This window comes from Genypterus blacodes, unplaced genomic scaffold (assembly GCF_046128005.1).
Source record: "Genypterus blacodes isolate CSIRO-AG114 ecotype Tasmania unplaced genomic scaffold, CSIRO-AGI_Gbla_v1 ptg000040l_1, whole genome shotgun sequence".
In the NCBI taxonomy this organism is placed as follows: Eukaryota; Metazoa; Chordata; class Actinopteri; order Ophidiiformes; family Ophidiidae; genus Genypterus; species Genypterus blacodes.
In genome coordinates, this window is record NW_027466853.1 from 845,062 (window position 1) to 851,802 (window position 6,741).

Sequence of the window (6,741 nt, forward strand, 5' to 3'; positions counted from 1 at the left end):
GCTGGCTTGTTACCATTCATTCTTCAAACAATGATTGTCCTCTTTCTTTCAATACGTTTAAAGCTGATCATACGTTCAATACAACAATCTTGCTTTCTACACAGAGTGCACAGCTGCATTCAGCTGCTTCAGTCATGAGGTCAACATGATGTGAAGTTGGTTAGTTAGTTGTAAGCTTGTTAGAGCAGGTCATGTTCATGCCACAAAAGAGCCGTTCACTTGAGACCAGACTGAGAGCACCATCACAAGCTGTCAGTGTGGTTGTGCTGCCACAGGATTACTGTGTTCTGACCTGTCTGAACAGCACAGTCTCAAGAGAGAAACTAATCCTGGTCCAGTTGAACCTACAGTAAGTGTGAAAACACACTTTGCCCAATTTGTTCAACCTATGAAGGACCTTGTACTCCAATATAAGATGAAACATGAAAACTGTAGTATTCACTCGGCTAAGGACATTGCTCTGAAAGCAGAACTGACTTTTATTTATTGGTGGCTACTAATGTTTGATTACTGTAATCTCATTATATCCTTTTGCTACATTACATACATATTGATAGAAAGGGTTGATTGTTGATAAAACAAAATTTTCCTTTTCATCAATGGAATTTAAAGCTCAAGCATAATCCTCCCAGAGCTAAGTGATTATGGTACGAGCAGAAGATGATAGTTGTGTGTGGACTGAAACATACTGAAGCAATAATAATCTGTAATGTGTTCCATCTACCATAAAGACTTACCTGGAGCCACTCTGACTTCATCCCATCCCCCTCTGACCACTCACACCCCCCATGCACTGATGAGAGCACACCAACACACTGCAATCATTTTGTGACCCCCAACTGGCTGCAGACACTCTGGGTGATTATCAGAGGAGTTCAGAAGTGACTAAGTAGTCAAGGACAGGACAGTTCCCGGCGTTGAGAGCATGAGGTTGTACGTTTTTGGTTGTTGTTGTTGGCAGTGTGGCTGTTTTTGCACCAGCTTACGTACCTGGGTGCTCATTCTCATCCCATCCTAGGTGTCTGGGACGACAAGGGATCTGGTCCACAGCTCAGTGGCCCGATTGCAGCCAGCTGGTGGATGCCATCTTCAGGCAGCTGTGCGTCCTCCATCCTACCAACCGCAAGCCCTAGGGGATGACCGTCACCAGGTAGACTCTGATGCTGCAGGACGATAACGCCATCAGCGGCGCCATGGCGTAACACCCAGTGCTGCTGCCCTGGACCAGAATTCAACTGTTTAGCGTGAACCAGCATACACTGGCGCAGTGGAACTGCCAATCAAGTTTACACTTAAAAGGAATGTGTACTGGTCGTTGGTGTGTTCAACATATAAAACAACTGTGCAAAAAATGTAATTATGACACACGAAATTAAATAAATCAACTAAATTAAATAAAGTTAAACGTGCAAGTTACTACAGTAATTATATTAATAATAATTATATACTGAGTTACTCACATGCATAGAATAAAAGTAAAGAAACCGCTTACCAGCACTGTCGCCCCATGTGGTGATCAGGAAAACAGTGAGTGAAAGGGTGAGAGCAGGGTTTCAATCAGGAGTGAACAGGTGAACTTAATCAGTGCTAGTGGTGTGATACTGCATATTTTGGTAACGATCCGATACCAAGTAAATACGGGCCAGTATCGTCCATACCGATACCGATACTTTTCAATAAATAAGGTGGATGCGTCATTGAATTGCTAAATCTCAATTAATTTTCATTACCTTAGGTGTTTTTTGTGATGTTTCCTCTTTTATCATTAAATAGTTGAAACCCAGAACAGAATTAGGACAGTTTATAATTAAATAGAAAATGCTTTATTATAAAATAATTTTCAGAAAAATCTTAAATAAAAAGTGTACACAAACCAGTAAACAAATTGAAACAAACAAGTACTGTTAACTGTAAACTATAATACAAAAATTTAATAAAAATTCTCAACAACAAAAACAACTGATAATATAAATAATATGTAAACAACTTAACAACCTCCAAAGCCTTTAGTTAGTCTGTGCAGAACGGAAACCAAAAACGTTTTGGTTACAGGTTTTGGTTCAAGAACAGTATCATATTAACATGTTTTGCTTTTAATGCACTTCGTTTGTGACTCACTAACTGCCCTGCTTTTGAAAAAATCCTCTCAGCTGGCACTGATGTTGCAACCACTGACAGGCATTTTTTGGCAAGTTTGCTCAGAGAGTGGAATGTTTGTTCGTTGTTTTTCCACCAAAGTAGTGGATCCTGATCCCGAGGAATTGACCTTTCCTCAGTGTACCTGCGCATCTCAATTTGGGCATCAGTGCCAGTTGTCCGATGCTGCTGAGAGGCTAGGACTTTAGAATCAAATTCTTTCCATAGCCCACCTTTTGCTGCAGATGGGGATGAAGCAGCCCCTCCAGACGAGCTTGAGGTAGTTTCAGGAGTTGCGGCAGAGCTGGTGGCAGTGGCTCTAAGCCGGCAACTTAATTGTTTGCTTAGCTCGTCTAAGTCACGTGACGTGACTTACGTGACGGCGCAACACCTAAACACAAGAGGGGGGAGGAGGAGCAAAGGGTGCCTGCTCTGCGCTGACACAGGAGCGGCGAGTCCGGCGACCTGGCTGCCTGCTTTGCCGAAACCGCAGCATCGCAAACGAGCGGAACTTAAAGTAAAGAATCGATCTCACCAGGCTAGTATCGATCCGAGACCGATTTGGTATCGATACTATCGATATTTGGATCGATCCGCCCACCACTAATCAGTGCTTAGGGAAGGAAGGAAGTGAGGCAAGTGAGGAAGGTGGAGAAAATTAGTGTCAGAATAAAAGGAAATAGGAATCTTTACTACAACACAAGTAGCAAAATACTAAACAAAGTTTGCAAAGCTCATTTACACAAATACATGTATTTTGTAGAACAGTAGAAGCCAATATTCTTTTCTCTTACCCTGTATGCGCAGACTGGCCACCTTCTCTTGGACTTCCAACCGTGAGCTAGATGAGTTAGACAGCAGCAAGGAGCAACCTGGTGAGGATGGACAGCTGGAGGACGACTTTGGAAAGATGGAGGAGCGGGTGGACGATGATTTTTTGGGAACACTGAGTTTTGAGGCCTCCTCACAGCCGACATCTTTCCCGCTGACCCCTGCAACCTCAGCTGCTAATTGGGAGGAGAACTGGACAGTCAGTGCTGTGACACTTGGAGGCACATTCATTCATTGGGCATTTGGTTGCTTCAATTGCAATCTGTCTTTCCCTGTACATTAGAACTTTAAAATGCACTCACAACATCAAGATTCTACATGCTCACAACTTCTATTGCAGCAGGCAACATAGACTCAGCACTAAAACACTTTAAACTCAGCATAGAGTTAGAGTTAATAGTAAGAATCACCTGATCATTTAAGTAATGTAGTAATGTAGAAATCCATATGATTTAGTCTCCTACCCACGTAGCCGTCCAACCGTCGGTGAGGACGTCACGCATGCTTATCATAGATTTCCCACAATTCCCACACAGCGCGCGCGGGGCGCAAATGGCCCGCGATAACCACACCATACGGCCCGCAGACCATACTGCAAAAGTTTTTGGGGGAAGCCTATTGGCTCGAATCCGCCTTTTTGGGAGAAGCCTATTGGCTAGTCTATTGCAACCCGCTCCCGCAATTTCATTACTTCTAAGCGAGCGAACTCAGTCGGCCTTGACTTTGTGAATTCTGATTGGCCAATGGGCGGGGCCTGGCAATTACACTAAAGGGGCGAGCGCAGCGCATCTGTCGTCTTTCACCTCGTATCAGTTAAGTAGCGAACACACCTCGACTCGTTAACTCACTCACCGATTCATTTCCAGCTACTTTGCGTTGGTTTTTGTATATTTCACAATCCTTAACCAGGTAAGAACCACCTTGTTATTGTTTTTATTTTCAAATAAAAGTGTATGAAGTGTGTGTGTTGTCCGCCGCGAACTGAAATAAACTTTGTTAATGCCGGCCGGCTAGCTAAGGACGTTTTAGTTTTTCAGTGTGTTTGTTCCCGCGCGCGAAGTGACCGTGTTAACAACATTGCTGGTTTGTTTCATGACAGTGCTATAACGTTTGTCCCCGCGAACGGACACATAACTTTGTCAATGCTGGTAAGCCAAGGAGCGGAGACATTACTTGGTTAATGCTGGACCTTTGCTGGATGTGTCTTTATTTTCCCGTGGATTTTAGTGTGTGTATGTACCCGCGAAAGTTGTATTAACTGTGTTTCACCACGGACGACGGTCAGGTACGCACACACACACGTCCGCAAAAGGTTAGAGACGCCCCACACGCTTGATAAATGTGAATTGGACGTTACATTACAGCAGGTATCATGACAGTGTCATAATATTTTGTTATTATTTATAAACGGTGGTTGTTTTTGCTTTTTTCTGGAGATATGGATCACAGGCCTGAGTTTGTTGCGCAAGCAGCCTCTGCTGACCTGAGGCGCCAAAACACGCCGGACCAGATGAGGACGGGGACCGGAGCAGAGGGCCACTGCAAGGTGGGGTTTGGCCTGCAAGCTGAGCTCAGGTCAGCTGTATGAGGGGAAGAGCAGAGATCTCACTTGGCCAGATCTTAAGATGATCATCATGTTGCATGCAATTCACAGCAAATCGCATGCAATTGCAATTTAACTCGCACCCCCTCAAAACACACACACACACACACACACTACAGAGGGGGTGCAGGGCAGCCCTTCTTCGGCGCCCATGGAGTAGTTGGGAGTTCGGTGCCTTGCGCACGTGCACCTCGGCAGTGCTCTGGAGCCAAACTGACAACTTACCAGCTACCGGTCTGCTGACTTGGTCCACACGGGGGACTCGAACTGGCGACCCGATCAGTGTGTTTTTGAGAATCCTGTGTGCATGTCTTCCTGTGCCGTTTCAGATTCCGTTTTTTCCCTCAACCTGGATGACTGCAAGCCCTGTTGGTGCGCAGGAGGAGAACTCAGATGAGGTCGGTCATTCCCCAGGGCGTTTCCTTTGCTTCTTTGGTCTGATTTGGCTGGTTGTTTTCATTGCTATTAGAAGTGAGCTCTTTTTCACTGACGTGACTGCTCTGTGTTACACAGGACAGCCTGGGTCCACCTATGACTACCTATGACTCCATAGGCACAAGCAGATATCGAGTGGCAGGACGACGTCCACCCTGGTTAGTGCCGTCCCCAGTATGAGTGCTCCTCCCCCAGCCCCTGTGCCCATCTGGGCTGCAATGGAAGGCACGACGAAGGCAGCAGCACAGCAGCCCGTCATCCTCAGAGACCTGCCCCCGCCACCGGAGGATCTCATCCCCGATCCTTTGGGGCTGAGTGCCCCGGCCACCGCCTCCACCTCTACTGCCTCCGCTGCCTTCTCTGCCAGCACTGGGATTCCAAGAACAACTGCATGGAACAGGAAGTGTCTGGAGAAGAGGAGAGCAGAGGCAAAACAGACAGGGCTGTCTATAAAACCACACGCAACCTGGTGTACAACGTGCAAACATTGTGTCCAACGCAAGCTAAAAGAACTGGGCCACAGGGTGTTGAAGAAGCCATCCACCGGGCAGAGGGTTTACTTCTGTCCGTCGATAGGCGGTGGGCATAAGTCTCCAGAGGAGTGGCTTGCCTCCTTGGTTTAAATGTTATGATATTGTTATGGTTATTAATGCACCTTGAGTTTTTATCTATTACTCCTTCGTTTATCATTGGAATTTGCATTGTGTTGCTGTTGCACAATTACTTGTGTATTAAGTTGAATGCACTTGCGTGTTTTATGCAATTCTGTATCTGTATCTAAGATGTTTCTGTAAGAGTAAATTTCTTTGGGGAACTCCAATCCTTATCCTCTAATCCTTTCATTTTTATTGAATAGGAATTTATGTTCAACAAGGACGCGCTGCTCTAAACGTACTGACTTCTGAACACAGTAACACTTTCTTTTCAACCAGCCAATCCTCCACTGAGAGGCTTTTCTGCTTTGAAGCTCTTGGGTCTTCTCACCTCGTCAGTCTGATACAGCACACGTTGACATAAGATGAAGTCCATCAATCATTATGATCTTGTTTATCAGCTTGTCTCAGGGAGTCCTTGAACTGATTGGTTTGATTTATAGGACTCAGTTGTAAACAAATATATCTTATTTCATGGGGCGTGTTGCGTCGTATCAACCTGTATGTTGAGTTTGTTTTACAGTTTTCTAATCAATATCACCCATGATCATTATCTGGCCTTTCTGGTGGAGCCAATCTTGAGGACTTCCTGGAAGATGGATGGGATGGAGGCTTTGGTCTGGTCCACTCTGCTGTTAACATGTTAGGTAGATTGAAGCGAGCCAGGACAAACTGGGCAGAGGCTGCATGACCAGTAGAGACGCTGGTTGCCAGATGACATCCGTCACACAAAGCTTCTGGATGGTGGAGAGGTACAGAGTGGAGGGGATCATCCAGTCTGCTCTGCTCCTCTACCAGAGAAGCACGGGAGAAGAGAGACACGAAGCTGCAAGTGTCCCACAGCACAACTTGCGACAGAATATGGAGAAGCATAAAAGATGAAAGCACTATATTAAGACTTGTGTTATCCAGATGAGGTATATGATGCTGAAAGTAAAACACGAATTACCAAAGTAACTCGTAAATGCAGTGCTGTAGAATATAGAAGAATGAATGGTAACAAGCCAGCATAATAGACATCAAGGTCATATGAAGAAAGAATCAGAAAGCTGCAAACTGCAGTCAGACTCGATGATCAACGGC